This window comes from Mobula birostris, chromosome 8, assembly GCF_030028105.1.
Source record: "Mobula birostris isolate sMobBir1 chromosome 8, sMobBir1.hap1, whole genome shotgun sequence".
NCBI lineage: Eukaryota > Metazoa > Chordata > Chondrichthyes > Myliobatiformes > Myliobatidae > Mobula > Mobula birostris.
The window spans coordinates 15,173,986-15,191,813 of NC_092377.1; the positions used below are offsets into that span (position 1 = coordinate 15,173,986).

A 17,828-nucleotide genomic window follows, 5' to 3' on the forward strand; every position below is an offset into this window, starting at 1 on the left:
GCATGGGATCCAGGGGAGTTTGGCCAGGTGGATTCAGAATTGGCTTGCCTGCAGAAGTCAGAGGGTGGTGATGGAGGGAGTACATTCAGATTGGAGGATTGTGACTAGTGGTGTCCCACAAGGATCTGTTCTGGGACCTCTACTTTTTGTGATTTTTATTAACGACCTGGATGTGGGGGTAGAAGGGTGGGTTGGCAAGTTTGCAGACGACACAAAGGTTGGTGGTGTTGTAAATAGTGTAGAGGATTGTCAAAGATTGCAAAGAGACATTGATAGGATGCAGAAGTGGGCTGAGAAGTGGCAGATGGAGTTCAACCCGGAGAAGTGTGAGGTGGTACACTTTGGAAGGACAAATTCCAAGGCAGAGTACAAAGTAAATGGCAGGATACTTGGTAGTGTGGAGGAGCAGAGGGATCTCGGGGTACATGTCCACAGATCCCTGAAAGTTGCCTCACAGGTGGATAGGGTAGTTAAGAAAGCTTATGGGGTGTTAACTTTCATAAGTCGAGGGATAGAGTTTAAGAGTCGCGATGCAATGATGCAGCTCTATAAAACTCTGGTTAGGCCACACTTGGAGTATTGTGTCCAGTTCTGGTTGCCTCACAATAGGAAGGATGTGGAAGCATTGGAAAGGGTACAGAGGAGATTTACCAGGATGCTGTCTGGTTTAGAAAGTATGGATTATGATCAGAGATTAAGGGAGCTAGGGCTTTACTCTTTGGAGAGAAGGAGGATGAGAGGAGACATGATAGAGGTGTACAAGATAATAAGAGGAATAGATAGAGTGGATAGCCAGCGTCTCTTCCCCAGGGCACCACTGCTCAATACAAGAGAACATGGCTTTAAGGTAAGGGGTGGGAAGTTCAAGGGGGATATTAGAGGAAGGTTTTTTACTCAGAGAGTGGTTGGTGCGTGGAATGCACTGCCTGAGTCAGTGGTGGAGGCAGATACACTAGTGAAGTTTAAGAGACTACTAGACAGGTATATAGAAGAATCTAAGGTGGGGGCTTATATGGGAGGCAGGGTTTGAGGGTCGGCACAACATTGTGGGCCGAAGGGCCTGTACTGTGCTGTACTATTCTATGTTCTATAAAAATAGAAAAACATTGCATAAGGTGAAAAATGAAGACTTCGTATATTCAGAGAGTGAATTGGTCAGCATCAGAGTGAACATATACCACTTAATGGCATGCTGAACATGAACAAGCAAAGATATCTCAGGACAAACCGAAAATTGAAGGTAATTGTGAATATTCAGCAGGCTGGTCGCAAAAAATTTAAGAAAAGGCATGGCAATAAATTTTTAAAGATTTGTGGTGATAAAGCGTCTGCTGATAACGAAGCAACAGAGAAATTCGCTGACGAGTTTGCCAAGATCGTCGCTGATGAAAATCTAACATACTGAACAGCTACATCAGTACATAAGTGTGAAGAACAAATGTAAAACAAAGACTGCTTACCAGAGCACATAAACTGAGAGTCAGGAATGATGGCAATGCCAAATAGCCACGGACTGTTCACCAGAGAGGCCAAGGTAGTGTTAGTTTACTTTTCTGATGGTTCAATGTACACATGATTGTTTGATGCAGAAATCATTAAAAATATTATATAAAACTACCTTCAGAGTATATGTATAAGCTGTATATATAATGTAAATGAATTTCATGTTTAGACTTGGATCCCATCCCCGAGCTACCTCATTATAGAGATGCAAATATTCCAAAATCCGGAAAAAAAAAATCCGAAACCTAAAACATGTCCGGTCCCAAGCACTTCAGATAAGGGGTGTTCAAACTGTATAATTTATTTATTTTTACTACTTGCATGATTCCCCTGCAAGAAAATGAATCTCAAGGTAGTATATGGTGATGTGTGTACCCTGATAACAGATTTACTTTGAACATCAAGATGCAGTGTTGAATTCATAACCTTTAAATCAGTCAGATTCTGGCAGTTGAGGCCAAAAAGGTGCCCAAAATACATTATGATATTCACCATTGATTCTAATTAACCTACAGTAACAAAATATATTGATGACTGCAGCACATTTAAATGCAATCAAGCTTCACTTTAAGACAAAATTCACTAACAATTAGCTTTCCACTAAAAAAGGACTTAAATTATGTCTCTGCTTTTTAGATTACCTTATTAAACCACATTATGCGGAATATTTCAATGGCATCAATCTACAATGGGCTCATTACACATAAATGGATTCATTGACACCAAAGTAAAGAAGGAATTGCTTTCTGCAAATGCTTCAGTACTAGGTGAAATTTGTGTTGTATATTGCTGCCTGTTGCTCATCAGTGCATTAAAATTATGTGCAACACACATTCACTGTGAACCTTGGCTTTTAAATGCTTCAGTGGTTATAGATTTCCTTGCAACTAGTTCTGAAATTCTCCACCTCTGTGGGCTCTGTGGAGCCATTGGCAAAAAATTGATTGAAAGATCAGCATGACCACGGGAAAAATGAACCGTCCATTTCACTCACTCGACAGTGCAAGGGATCATGGATAACCCGTTTCACGCTCTGTGAGCACATCTACAAGAAAACATGTGGTAGACCATGTACATATGTTGTAACTCGGTTACCTGTCTGGACACACCCCTCTGCTGACTGCCCCTGTGGCTCCTCCCACAGAGTCCTGTATAAAGGTGTATGCCTTGTCCCTCCCCCTCAGTCCAGGGGCAGACACTCACTGTGGAGGTCGTATAGTACAGCGAATAAAAGCCTTTCAGTATTTTACCAAACTTCAGTCTTTTGGAGTAATTGAAGGTGCTTCAATTTTATTCGCTGTACGTTTTAAAACATGGAACAGTCCCTGAGACCAGAAAAATTAGACCTCAATCCGCAAACACCTGAAGCTGGAAACACTTTCGAACTCTGGCTGGCCTGCTTCAAAGCGTATCTAGAGGAGATTAAAGCGACCGACCCCGTAGCGAAGCGCAGAGTTCTACTCTCCAGGGTCAGTCCACGGGTCTATTCGCTGATCAGAGACCAGCCGAACTACGACGGCGCGATGAACGCACTCAAAAGACAATACCTGCGGCCGATAAACAGCGTCTATGCTCGGCACCGTTTAGCGACACGGCAACAACGCCCCGGGGAATCGAGTGCTGAGTTTGTCCGGGCCCTACAGACACTCGTGCGGGCCTGCAATTGCCAGGAGCTGACGGCGGCGCAGCATGCAGAACTCCTAGTGAGGGACGCCTTCGTCACGGGCACCAGGTCAGTGTACGTGCGCCAGCGGCTGCTGGAAAAAGCCGATCTTACCCTAAGTTCGGCGATGGAGCTGGCTGATATGTTGGAGGCTGCTCTGCATAACTCCGAGGCTCTCCAGGCTCACGATCCCCCGATGGCCTCGTGGGTGCCGCAGACCCCGCAACCTGCCGGCGAATCGACCTCGGGTGCCACCAGTCGTGAGTCCACGAAGTGCTACTTCTGCGGACTGGAGAAGCACCCCGGAAACGCTGCCCGGCCCAACAAGCTACCTGCTCCAGCTGCGGAAAGAAAGGCCACTTCGCCAAGGTCTGTAAGTCAAAACCGCGAGCGGGATCAAGCAGCGCCGCGTGCGAGACGTGGGGGTCGCCATCTTGCCTGCCGCCATCTTCCCTGCACGCCACCAACACGTGCGAGACATGGGGGTGGCCATCTTGGTCGGTGCCACCTCCCACCGCCTACGACCAACGGGTGCTCACGGGGCACCCCACCACGCCAGACCAAGACAGTGACCCCACCCTGGCTTCCGTGACCCTCGACCAAAGCGCTCTCCACCAGCTCGCAAGGTCAATGATGGACATCCTGGTGGAGGGGCGCAGGACAAGCTGCCTGTTTGACACAGGCAGCACAGAGAATTTTATCCACCCAGCCACGGTGCAGCATTGTGGACTCATGATACGGCTGGTAAGTCGGAGGGTCACCATGGCCTCCAGGTCGCATACAACAGATATCCAAGAGGGTTGTGTAGCGACACTAGTGGTGCAGGGCACAGAATATCGGGACTTTACGTTACTGGTCTTGCCTCAACTGTGTGCCCCTGTGATGTTGGGGTTGGACTTCCAGAGCCACCTGAAAAGCGTGACAATGAAGTATGATGGGCCCCTCCTGCCAATTATTGTCATAAATCCCCTGTTTTGTGGAGATATGTCACGTACCCCGCTACTGACCACACACACACACCGACCCGCACATCCCACCCAACATCATGCCAACTGCCACACTACCGACACCACTTGCGGCCTCTCCACCCTCAGGATCCCTTCCCCACCGCTGTTCGCCAATCTGACCCCCGACTGTAAACCTGTTGCAACTAAAAGCAGGAGGTACAGTGTGGGGGACAGAGCTTTCATTACGTCGGAGGTGCAGCGGCTGCTCAGGGAGGGGGTCATTGAGGCAAGCACAAGTCCTTGGAGCGCCCAGGTGGTGGTTGTTCGGAACGGGGAGAAGAAGAGGATGGTCGTGGACTATAGCCAGACCATCAATAGGTTCACGCAGCTCGACGCGTACCCTCTACCCCGCATCGCGGATATGGTCAATCAGATAGCACAGTACAAGGTGTACTCGACCATAGACCTAAAATCCGCTTACCATCAGCTCCCCATCCGCCAGGAGGACCGCCCTTACACTGCCTTCGAGGCGGACGGCAGGCTTTATCAATTCCTGCGCATCCCCTTTGGTGTCACGAATGGTGTATCTGTCTTCCAGAGGGCAATGGACCAGATGGTGGACCAGTGCCAACTGAAGGCCACGTTCCCATATCTAGATAACATCACCATCTGCAGTCACGACCAGCAGGATCACGACAACAACCTCCAAAAATTTCTCCAAGCGGCCAAATCTTTCAACCTCACCTATAACAAGGACAAGTGTGTATTTGGGACCACCCGACCTGCTATCCTTGGGTGTGTCGTGGAGAATGGAGTCATTGGCCCTGACCCCGACCGTATGCGCCCCTTTTTGGAACTCCCTCTTCCCAATACCCTCAGAGCCCTCAAAAGGTGCCTAGGCTTCTTTTCATATTACGCCCAATGGGTCTCTAACTATGCAGACAAGGCCCGCCCCCGGTCAAGTCCACCACATTCCCCCTCTCTGCCGAGGCCCGCGCGGCCTTCAACCGCATAAAAGGGGACATTGCCAAAGCAGCAATGCATGCGGTGGATGAGGCCATTCCCTTCCAAGTAGAGAGTGACGCCTCCGACTTTGCGCTGGCTGCTACCCTCAATCAGGCAGGAAGACCAGTGGCATTCTTCTCTCGTACCCTTCAAGGCCCTGAAATTCGGCACTCTGCGGTAGAGAAAGAGGCCCAGGCCATAGTGGAAGCTGTAAGGCACTGGAGGCACTATCTTGCCGGCAAAAGGTTCACCCTGCTAACTGAACAGCGCTCAGTCGCATTCATGTTTAATAATCAGCAACAGAGCAAAATCAAAAATGATAAAATTCTGAGGTGGAGAATCGAACTCTCCACCTACAACTATGACATCATGTACAGGCCTGGGAAGCTCAACGAGCCCTCCGATGCCCTATCCCAGGGAACATGCGCCAGCGCGCAGATCGGCTATACGCCCTACATGTAGACCTTTGCCACCCGGGAGTCACCCGGCTTTTCCACTTTGTGAAAGCCCGGAACCTGCCTTACTCCCTTGAGGAGATCAGGATGATGACCAGGGACTGCCAAGTCTGCGCAGAGTGCAAACCGCACTTCTACTGACCCGAAAAGGCACCACTCATCAAGGCCACCCGCCCCTTTGAGCGACTGAGTGTTGACTTTAAGGGCCCCCTTCCCTCCACCGACCACAATGTGTACTTTCTTAACATAATTGACGAGTACTCGCGGTTCCCCTTTGCCATCCCCTGCCCTGACACCACTACCACGTCAGTTATAAAAGCCCTGCGCAAGCTCTTCACTCTGTTCGGATACCCATGCAATATCTGCAGTGACAGAGGGTCCTCGTTTATGATTGACAAGCTGCGCCAATATCTACTGGCTAGGGGAATTGCAACCAGTAGGACCACGAGCTATAATCCCCGGGGGAATGGACAGGTAGAGAAGGAGAATGGCACAGTGTGGAAAGCCACACTCTTAGCCCTCAGGTCAAAGGGACTGCCGGTCTCCCGCTGGCAGGGGGTCCTTCCCAAGGCACTCCACTCCATCCGCTCCCTGTTATGCACGTCCACCAATGCCACCCCTCATGAGCGGCTCTTTTCTTTTCCTAGGAAGTCGACCACTGGGACCACCCTACCAACTTGATTGACGTCCCCGGGGCCAGTGCTGCTCCAGAAACACACGAGGAGCAATAAATACTCCCCGATGGTCGAGAGGGTTCACTTACTTTATGTGAACCCCCAGTATGCCTACGTGGTTTTACCTGATGGGCGGGAGGACACGGTCTCCATCCACGACCTGGCGCCCGCAGGAGCTCCGGGCCCCTACCCTGAACACTCCGTGGTGACTATTGACCCCGTACCCACCAATGTATGTACCTACGAGACACCGTGCACCCCAAACCCTATACAGACACCACACGACACTCCCATACCGGGCGTGACGCACACGCATGAGGGATTACCGACGCCTAACGTGCTGGCACCTGAAGTCAGGCCAGAGCCGGTGCAATCACCGCCGGTGCTACGTAGGTCACAGCGACGGACTCAACCGCCTGATAGACTTAACCTGTAAATATACTTCTTGTAAATATTGTCAGTCACTTCACCCCGCGGGACTCTTTTTAAAAAAAAGGAGGGGTGAATGTGGTAAACCATGTATATATGTTGTAACTCGGTTACCTGTCTGGACACACCCCTCTGCTGACTGCCCCTGTGGCTCCTCCCACAGAGTCCTGTATAAAGGTGTTCGCCTTGCCCCTCCCCCTCAGTCCGGGGGCAGACACTCACTGTGGAGGTCGTATTGTACAGCGAATAAAAGCCTTTCAAGTATTTTACCAAACCTCAGTCTTTTGGAGTAATTGAAGGTGCTTCAAAACAGCATCCACCATCAAGAACCACCACCATCCAGGCTATGCTCCCTTCTCGCTGCTGTCATCCAGAGGGAGGTACAGGCCCACACCACAGGTTCCGGAACAGTTATTACCCTTCAATCATCAGTCTCCTGAACCAGTATGGATAAATTCACTCACCTCAACACTAGACTGAATCCACAACTTACGGACTCACATTCAAGGACTCTACAACTCATGTTCTCAGTGTTATTTATTTACTTCTTCATTTATAGCTGCACAACTTGTCACCTTTTGCATGTTGGTTGTTGGTCAGTCTTTGTGTGTAGTTTTTCATTGATTCTGTTGTACTTCTTCGTTCATTATGAATGTCTGCAAGAAAATGTACCCCATGGTGGTATATGGCGACATGTACGTACTTTGATAATAAATTTACCAAGAACTTTCAAAAAGATCCCTCTATCCGTCTGACTAACTGGCCCAATATCAAATGCAGTTTGTGGCAGTTCAAACCCTCACAGCAGAGAAATGCTGCTGATCTTATTTTTAAGTTCAAAATAACTTTATTATCAAAGTACATACATGTCACCACATGCAACCCCCAGATTCATTTTGTTGTGGGCATTCACAGTAAATCCAAGAAACATATTAAAATCACTGAAAGACTACACCCGACAGGATGGACAAACAACCAATGTACAAAAGGCAGCAAGCTATGCAAATACAAAAAAATAATAAATACATAAGCAATAAATATCAAGAACATGCGATGAAGAGTCCTTGAAAGTGAATCCATAAGTTGTGAGAACAGATCAGTGATGGGGCGAGTGAATTTATCCTCTCCGTATAGATGTGCTCAATGGAGGGGAGGGATTTACCCGTGATAGACTGGGCCATATTCACTACTTCTGCAGGTTATTCTGTTCAGGAGTGTTCCCATACCAGGCTGTAATGCAACCAGACAATGTACACTCCACCTCACATCTATAGAAGTCTGTCAAAGTTTTAGACGTCATGCCAAGTCTTCGCAAACTTCTAAGGAAGTAGAGGTGCTGCCGTGCCTTCTTCACAATTGCCCTTATCACTTACAGGCTGGGCCCAGGACGGATTCGCTGAAATGAGAACAGCAAATACACTAAAGTTGTTGACCCTCTCCACCTCTGATCCCCCAGTGAGAACTGGCTAATGGACCTCCAGTTTACTCCCCCTTGGTCTCGCAGACATTGAGTGAGAGGTTGTTGCTGTGCCACCACTCAGCCAGATTTTCTATCTCCCTCCTATATCACCACCTTTGATTTGCTTCAGCAAATTTAAATATGGCAGTGGAGCTGTGCTTAGCCACAGTCTTTCTATATGTTCACCCTCATGAAGAATGGCCTCACATCAGCCTCAGGGACTGAAATCATAGGGTCATTGGGGGCTGTGGGAGTTCCTGAAGTTTCTTCCATGTTTTGATGATCAAAGTGAGCATGGCAGACATTGAGCTCGTGTAGAAGCCTTGTTGTCAGTTATGTCCACCTTCTTTTCTCATGGTTCGATTACTTTTTAAATATTTAGCTCAGCTTTGGATCTCCTTTGAGAATTAACATCTAAGTTTGTGGGTAAACATTGCAGTGAAGCACCTTAAAATAGAAGAGTCATGGAAAAATACAACACAAAAAACAGGTCGTTCAGCCTATCGAGTCCATTCCAAAGCATTTAAATTGCCTACCCCAAATCGACCAGCACTGGGACCATAGCCCTCCAGTCTCAGCATCATTTTCGTAAATTTTCTCTGTATTCTTTCAATCTTATTTACATCTTTCCTGTCACTAGGTGATCAAAACTACACAAAATACTCCAAAATTAGGACTCACCAACATCTTATTCAACTTCAACACAACATCCCATCTCCTGTACTCATTACTTTGATTTATGAAGGCCAACATGCCAAAAGCTTTCTAACAACCCTATCTACCTGTGAAGCCACTTTCAATAAATTCTGGGCCTCTATTCCCTGATCCCACCATTCACTGTGTAAGACCTATCCTGGTTGGTCCTACTGAAGTACAACACCTTGCACTTGTCTGCATTGAAACGTTTTGCTATATTAATAGTGACATCGAAATACTGCCATGATAGTGAAGCAGTTAGCACAAAGCTATTACAGCTCATGGCATTGGAACTAGTTCAATAATGGCACCGCCCGTTATGAGTTTGTATTTTCTCCCCTCGACCACGTGGGTTTCTTCTGAGTGTTCTAGTTTCTTCCCACAAAATGTACTGGTTAGTAGGTTAATCAGTCATCTTAAATTGTCCTGTAATTAGGCTCGGATTAAATAGGCGCTTTGCCGAGTGGTGCGGCTCGCTGGGCTGGAAGGGCCAGTTCCACGTTGTATCTCTAAGTAAAAAATAAAATCAATAAGTTCCTACTAGTTTTGAGGTTAAAGATCAGCTTTATTTGTTACATATACATAGTGAAATGCATCGTTTGAGTCAAATCAAATCAGTGAGGATTGCACTGGGCAGCCCGCAAGCATCATCACACTTCTGGCGCCAACATAGTGTGGCCAACGCTCATTAATCCTGACCCGTACGTCTTTGGAATGGTTGTTCAGTCTACAACAGCAGAGCCCATAGTCATAGTTGGCCTGATCAGAGGTGATGATGAGACGGCCTACAGGGACGAGGTGTGCCAACAACAACCTGGGCCTTAATACCCAGAAGACCAAGGAGATCATTGTGGACCTCAGGCATGCTAGGAGCCACACTCACGTCCCCATCTACATCAATGGAGCTGTAGTGGAGCGTGTATCAAGCTTCAAATTCCTTGGTGTTCACATTTCCGAGGATCTCACCTGGTCCTTGAACTCCTCCATCCTGATCAAAAAGGCGCAACAGCACCTTTATTTCCTGCGGAGCATCAAGAAAGCTTACCTCTGTCCCAGGGTACTGACGGACTTTTACCGCTGTACCATTGAGAACATAATTACCAACTGCATCTCAGTGTGGTATGGCAATTGTCCCATATCAGACCGCAAAGCACTCCAGCCTGTGGTGAAAACTGCCCAGCGGATCATCGGCACCCAATTGCCCACCATTGGAAACATCTACCATAAACGCTGCCTGGGCAGGGCGAAAAGCATTATCAAGGATGCATCTCACCCTAAGCATGGACTTTTTACTCTCCTCCCATCCAGTAGGCACTACAGGAGCCTCCGTTCCCGCAACAGCAGGCACAGGAAGAGCTTCTTCCCTGAGGCTGTGACCCTGCTGAACCTCACATCACAGCGTTAAGCAGTATTGCATCTGTGTTGTACTGTCTCAGTACTTTTATATTTGTGTGCTGTAGCACTTTTTTTTATTCGCAGTTATTTTGTAAATAACACTATTCTTTGCATTTCTGGTCAGATGCTAAATGCATTTCATTGGCTTTGTATCTGTACTCGGCACAATGACAATAAAGTTGAATCTAATGTAATCTAATCTAAACTCAAAGTGATGTTTATTGTTATATGCACAAGTACACGCTTGCACAGATGCAATGAAAAACTTACTTACAGCAGCATCACAGACAGAGTTTCAGAGAAGCAGCGCTCATAAGAAATACACAAACATAAATTATGCACGATTTTTTTACAAGAAATCACAATCAGAACAAAATAAGAAGTCCAATTCAGGGCAAAGTGGTCACGGTTTTATTAAACTGCGTTTGAGAAGTAACCTTTCTAACCGTTACAGTGAAAAGTCTCAACTGAACAAAGATTACAAAAAAAATCATATTCAAACTTCAAGGGGGAGATGGCAATTCACACAGAATTACTGACATGTAAACCAGCTGGTCCTCACAAATCTCTGCATTAAACATCCAAAGCACAAACATATCTGTGTTTTCAGACCTTGGTGATCAATGAGATTGAAAGATGTACCAAAGGTGGACAGTTACATTGAAAATCAATGCACTCGTCCGCTGAATCAGCATCTGATAACGTGGCCACTACTTCACATGTGAGAATATGATTATATTACTCTGTGCTGCAACTGTGACAGTAAGATGGGGCTTAAGGAGTGATTCTTCTCCTGCTCGATTTCCAGAGAACCTCATAACCTGCGAGATTCTGTGTCACCCCATTATGTTACCGGAGTACAGCCCACATCGTGTCATCCCCCAAAATAGGTGATGGGGCAGGGTTTTAAGAAATTTGATCCAGCTGCCCATGTCATAGCTGCTTCTGGGTTCATGTCCTTCCGTAGCAACATCCATCTTAGAGTAGAATAAAGGGTCAGCACATCATTGACATATAACTTAAAATGAATCGGTCCCAACACTGACCCCTGTGGAACTCTACAAAGAATCGGTCCCAACACTGACCCCTGTGGAACTCTACAAAGAATTGGTCCCAACGCTGACCCCTGTGGAACTCTACAAAGAATCGGTCCCAACACTGACCCCTGTGGAACTCTACAAAGAATCGGTCCCAACGCTGACCCCTATGGAACTCTACTAGTCACTGGTAGCCAACCAGAAAAGTCCCCTTTATTTCCACACTTTGCCTCCTGTAAGTCAGCCAATCTTCTATCCATGCTAGCATCTTTCCTGTAATACTATGGGGTCATATATCGTTAAGCAGTCTTATGTGCGGCATCTTGTCAAAGGCTTTTTTAAAATCCAAGTAAACAGCATTCACTGACTCTCCTTTGTCTATCCTGCCTGTTACTTCCTTAGAGAACTTCAACAGATTTGCCAAGCAAAATTTGCTCTTAAGGAAACCATGCTGACTTTGACCTATTTTATCATGTACCTCCAAGTTCCCTGAAATCTCATCCTTAATAATGGACACCACCATCTTCCCGACCATTGAAGTCTGGCTAACTAACCTACAACTTCCTTTCTGCAATCTTCCAGTCCTTCAGAACCATGTCAGAATCTAGTGGTTTTTGAAAGATCATTACTAATGCCTCCACAATCTCTTCAGCTACCCAATCCAGAATCGTCTTTTCCCCCAATGGGCTCAACCACAAGCTGCACTAAAAACTCATCTCGTCAGCACTCTACAAATGCCCCCCCTTCAAATCCAGCACCAAGCTGATTTTCCCAATCTACCTGCATATTGAAATCCCCCACGACTATCATGACATCGCCCTTTTGACATGCCTTTGCTATCTCCCATTGTAATTTGTACTCCACATTCTCGCTACTTTTTAGAGGCTTGTATATAACTCTTTTTGCCCTTGCAGTTCCTTAACTCTATCCACAAGGATATTACATCTTTCAATCCTATGTGACCTCTTTCAAATGATTTGACTTCATTGTTTACCAGCAGAGCCAATCCTTCTCCTTCCCCAACCTGCCTGTTCTTTCCATACAAGGTGAATCCTTGGATGTTCAGCTCCTATGATCTTCTTTCAGCCACGACTCGGTGATGCCCACAAAGTCATTCCTACTAATCTCAAACTACGCTACAAGATCATCTACCTTATTCTGTATACTGTGTGCATTCTTGATTTTGCCCCCATATTACACATATTTCATCCCCCGACTTCAATTCAACCCCATCATCTGCCTGTCCTTCCTCACAGTCTCACTACACACTGCATCTAGTTGTAAACCGACTGACCCATCTTCAGCCCTATCATTCCTTTTCCCACCCACCCCCGTCAAATCAGCTTAAACCCTCCCCAATAATGAGTGTACTTCAGGCAGAGATTGATAGAATCTTGACTGACAAGCATTTAAGAGTTTCAGAGAGAAAGCAGGAAAGTGGGGTTGAGAAACTCAGCAATCAGAAAAAAATGAGAAAAATAGCAGAGCAGACTCAATGTACCGAATGGCCTAACCCTGCTCCTACATCAGCACAACACTGCGCTGTGTTGTGTCGCACTTTATGTTCTATATCTTAAGGTCTTACGGTAAGAAAATAGAGTTCAGGTGAAAGATTAACTGTGGTATATCAGAATCAGGTTTTTATGTCGTAAAATTTGTTTTTTTTTTGTGACAGCATTACATTGTAATACATAATAATAAAAATAACTATAAATTACAATAAGAAATATATTTAAGTACATAGTGCAAAAAGAGAGCAAACAAAAATAGTGAGATAGTGTTCACAGGTTCATTGTCCATTCAGAAATCTGATGGTAGAGGGGAAGAAGCTGTTCCTGAATCACTGAGCGTGTGTCTTCAGGCTTCTGGACCTCCTACCTGACGGTGGCACTGAGTCCTGGGTGTTGGGAGTCCTTAGTGATGGATGTCACCTTTTTGAGACATCATCTTTCAAAGGTGTCTTCGATGCGGTGGAGGTTAGTGTCCATGATAGAGCTGGCTGAGGTTACAACTCACAACGTTAACATTGGGTTTCATAGGATTGCTTATATATTTAAATTGATTGTGTTTTGTTTTTTTAAAATGTGATCTTTATGCTTATTGTGTTTTTTAATGCTGCATCGGATCCAGAGTAAAAATCACTTTGTTACTCAATTGTACTTTAGAATGACAACAAACAATCTTGAATCTTGAGCCCTACTTAACAGGGAAAGTATCCATTTCTTATGGATAACCAAGTTATCCTTCAAAACTTGAACCAACCTACCAGCCAGTTCCAATGACAGAGTAGAGGACTATAAAGCTATCAGAACAATCCAGCACATTATTAGACCGCAGCTCTGCCCAGCACCGACATTGATTGTTACTTTGAAAATAAGAGGAGCTCAAGGTCTGTGCAGCATGGAGACACATCACAGCAAAGCTGACGCAGACTGTAGTAATGCAGCTCTCCTGTTTCACTTCAACCCGTCAGCTAGCACTGGAGGAGGTCGACAGGACATTGTTTGGGTACACGTGGTTACAAAGCACAAAGTTAGGCACATTGCTGAGTGTGTTTATATATTTATTTCTTTGTCAAGATGCACCGTGGAACAGGCCCTTTGGCCCTTTGAGCTGCACTGACCCGCAATCCCCCAATTTAATCCCAGCCTAATAATGGGGCAATTTACCATAATCAATTAAACTACCGACCGGTACCATAAGACCATAAGACACAGGAGCAGAATTAGACCATTCAGCCCATCAGGTTTGCTCCGCCATTCCATCATGGCTGATTCCGGATCCCACTCAACTCCATACCCCTGCTTTCTCACCATTTCCTTTGATGCTCTGACCAATCAGGAAATCTACTGTTTGGCTAAAAAATTCCTCCTTAACTCCATTCTAAAAGGTCACCCCTCAATTTTGAGGCTGTGCCCTCTAGTTCTGGATACCCCCACCAAAAAAAAAAATCCTCCCCACATCCACCCTATCTAGTTCTTTCAACATTCTGTAGGTTTCAATGAGATCCCTCCACATTCTTCTAAGTTCGATTAAGTACAGGCCCAAAGCTGCCAAACACTCGTATGTTAACCCTTTCATTTCCAGAATCATCTTCATAAACTTCCTCTGGACTCTCTCCAATGACAATACATCCTTTCTGAGATAAGAGGCCCAAAACTGTTGACAATACTCCAAGTGCAGCCTGACTAGTGTCTCATAAAGCCTCAGCATTATCTCCTTGTTTTTATATTCTATCCCCCTTGAAATAAATGCCAACATTGCATTTACCTTCATTATCACAGACTCAACCTGTAAATTAACTTTCCAGGAGTCTTGCATGAGGACTCCTAAGTCCCTCTGCACCTCTGATGTTTGAACCTACTTATTCATTGAAAACACCTTTTAATTGTACAGAAAGTGAAATAATTGCCAGAGGCTGCTGTGATGGCTGTTTTTATGTATATTTAAGGCAGAGGTTGATAGATTTTTGATTGGTCAGGGCATGGAGGGATACGGGAGCGAGGCAGGAGATTGGGGCTGAGAGGAAAATTGGATCAGCCATGATGAAATGGCAGAGCAGACTCGATGGGCCAAATGGTCTAATTCTGCTCCTATATCTTATGATCGTACAGAGAAATGCCTTTATACCTTAGCAGTGGCACTCATGGACCTCTGGCACACTGTTAGTGCCTTCCACAGTGAAGACTGATATAAAGTACCCATTGTTCACCTTCCATTTCCTTGTCCCCCATTACTAACTCACCAGCATCATTTTCCAATGGTCCATAATCAACACTCACCTGCCTTTTACTCTTTATATAATTGAAAAATCTTTTGGTATCCTGCTTTATATTATTGGATAGTTTGCCCTCATATTTCATCTTTCTCCAACTTCTCACTCACTCTTGCTACCTTATATGCCCTTTTCTTGGCTTTTATACAATCCTTAACTTCCCTTGTCAGCCACAGTTGCCTACCTCTGCCATTTGAGAACTGCTTCTTCTGTGGGACATATCTATCTTGTACTTTATTAACTACTTTCAGAAACTTTAGCAATCTCTGCTCTGCCATCATCCCTACCAGTATCCTCCTCCAACTCACCTGGTCAAGCTCCTCTCTCATGCCTCTGTAATTCCTTTTATTCCATCACAATACTGATACATCTGACCTATGCTTCTCCCTTTTCAAATTGCAGTATGAATACAATTATTTTATAATCACTGCCTCCAAAGGGTTCCTTTACATTAAGCTACCTAATAAGATCTAGGTTATTACACAACACCCAATCTAAGATTGCCCTTCAACGAGTAGGCTCTAGCACAAGCTGCTCTAAAAGCCATCTTGTAGGCATTCAACAAATTCCCTCTCGTGATCCAACACCAACCTGATTTTCCCAATCCCGTTGCATATTGAAGTCACCCATTACAATTGTGTCATTACCCTTATTACATACCTTTTCCAGCTCCCTTTGCAATCTCAATCCCACATCCTAGTTACTATTTGAAGGGCTATATATTATTCCCATAATGTTATTTTACCCTTGCAGTTTCTTAAGTCCAGCCCACAAAGATTCAACATCACCATTACCTCTTTCTAAAGATGTAATTCCGTCTCTTACCAACAGAGCCACACCACTGCCTATGCCTTCTGCCTGTCCTTTTGATACAAAGTATATCCTTTGATGTTAAGCTCCCAGCTACGGCCTTCCTTTAGCCATGACTCAGTGATGCCCAAAACATCATACTGTCTAACCTCTAATTGCACCACGAGTTTGTCCACCTTATTGCGAATGCTATGCGCATTTAAATACAGCACCTTCAGTCCTGCATTCTTCATCCTTTTGAATTTTGCGTCTATGGTACAACTTAACTCTTTGCTCTGTCTGCATTTGTACCCAATCATTAGCTTATCGTTCCTTACATCCATCATCTACTTGTAAACCTGTTGGCTCACACTGAGCTCTATCGTACTGGTTCCCACTCCCCTGCCATATTAGTTTTAACCACTCCCAACAGCTCTAGTAAACCTGCCCACAAGAACAGTCTTGACGAAGGGTGCCGGCCCGAAACGTCGACCAATTGTTTCCACGGATGCTGCCCGACCTGCTGAGTTCCTCCAGCGTATTGTGAGTGTTGCACAAGAATATTGGTCCCCCTTGGATTTAAGTGCAACCCGTCCCTTTTGTACAGGTCACACCTTCCCCTGAAGAGGTCTCAGTGATCCAGAAATCCGAATCCCTGCCCCCTGCCCCAATTCTTCAGCAGTGCAATTATCTGACACTTCATTCTATTCCTATCCTCACTGTCACATGGCACAGGCAGCAATCCCACGATTACTAGCCTTGAGGCCCTACTTCCTAATTCCCTATATTCTTTGTTCAGGACCTCCTCCCTTTTTCTATCCATGTCGTTAATACCAATTCGTACCACGACCTCTGGCTGCTCACCCTCCCTTTTCAGGATATTGTGGACGTGTTCAGGAACATCGCGGACCCTGGCACCTGGGAGGCAAACTACCATCCGTGTTTCCTTTTTGCATCCATAGAATTGCCTATCTGCCCCCGATTATAGAGCCCCTATTACTGCTGCCATCCTTTTCAGTTCCTTACCCCTATGAGCCACAGTGCCAGATTCAGTGGCAGAGGCACGGCCGCTGTTGCTTCCCCCAAGTAAGTTGTCTCCCCCAATAGTATGCAAAATGGAGTATTTATTGTTGAGGGGGATGGCCACGGGGTGCTCTCCACTAATGTTCCCCCTTCCCTCTCCTGACTGTCACCTATTTATCTGCCTCCTGTAGCCTTGGGGTTACTACCTCCCTGCAGCTCCTGTCTATCACTGCTTCACTTTCCCTAACAATCCTAGGATCATCGAACTGCAGTTCCAGTTCCCTAACACATCTCTAAGGTGCTACACCTTGATGCACCCGGTGCAGGTGTGGCCATCGGGGAGGCTGGGTGTCTCCCAGCAATCACCCGATTTAATCCTAGCCTAATCATGGGACAACTAACAATGACCCACTAAACTGCCGACTGGTGTACCTTTGGAATGTGGGAGGAAACCAGAGCACCCAGAGGAAACTCACGCAGTCATTGGGAGAACATATAAACTCCTTACAGACAGCGACAGGAACTGAACTCGGGTCTCAGGTAATGTCAAGCGTTGTGCTCACCACGATGGTACCGTGTCACCCCAACGTTGATTATGCATCAACCATATCTCAAAATAATTTCATCATTTTCAAGTTTGGCTAGACACATGGATGGCAGGGGTATGGAGGGCTACGGTCTGGGTGCAGGTTGATGGGAATAGACAGTTTTAGTGGTTCAGCATGGATTAAAAGGGCTGAAGTGCCCGTTTCTGTCATGTAGTGCACTTTTCAATGATTCTATTACTCTATTTTCCCATAAACACAATTGATTCTGCAGATGCTAGTCAACTTGAGCAACACACACTCAAAATGCTTTTCAGAATGAAGGGGTCTCACCCCGAAACGTTAACTGTTTATTCCACTCCATAAAATCTGGCAGACCTGTTGAGTTCCTCTAGCATTTTGTGTGTGTGCATCTTTCACCGTGCCCCCCCCT

At 45.8% G+C, this 17,828-nt stretch overlaps 1 protein-coding gene across 5 annotated transcripts in view; it reads right to left on the reverse strand.

Moving 5' to 3' along the window:
- smyd3 (SET and MYND domain containing 3) overlaps positions 1–17,828 on the reverse strand; it is a 998,228-nt gene that overhangs the window by 719,568 nt on the left and 260,832 nt on the right. The gene's annotated exons all lie outside the window — the stretch shown is intronic.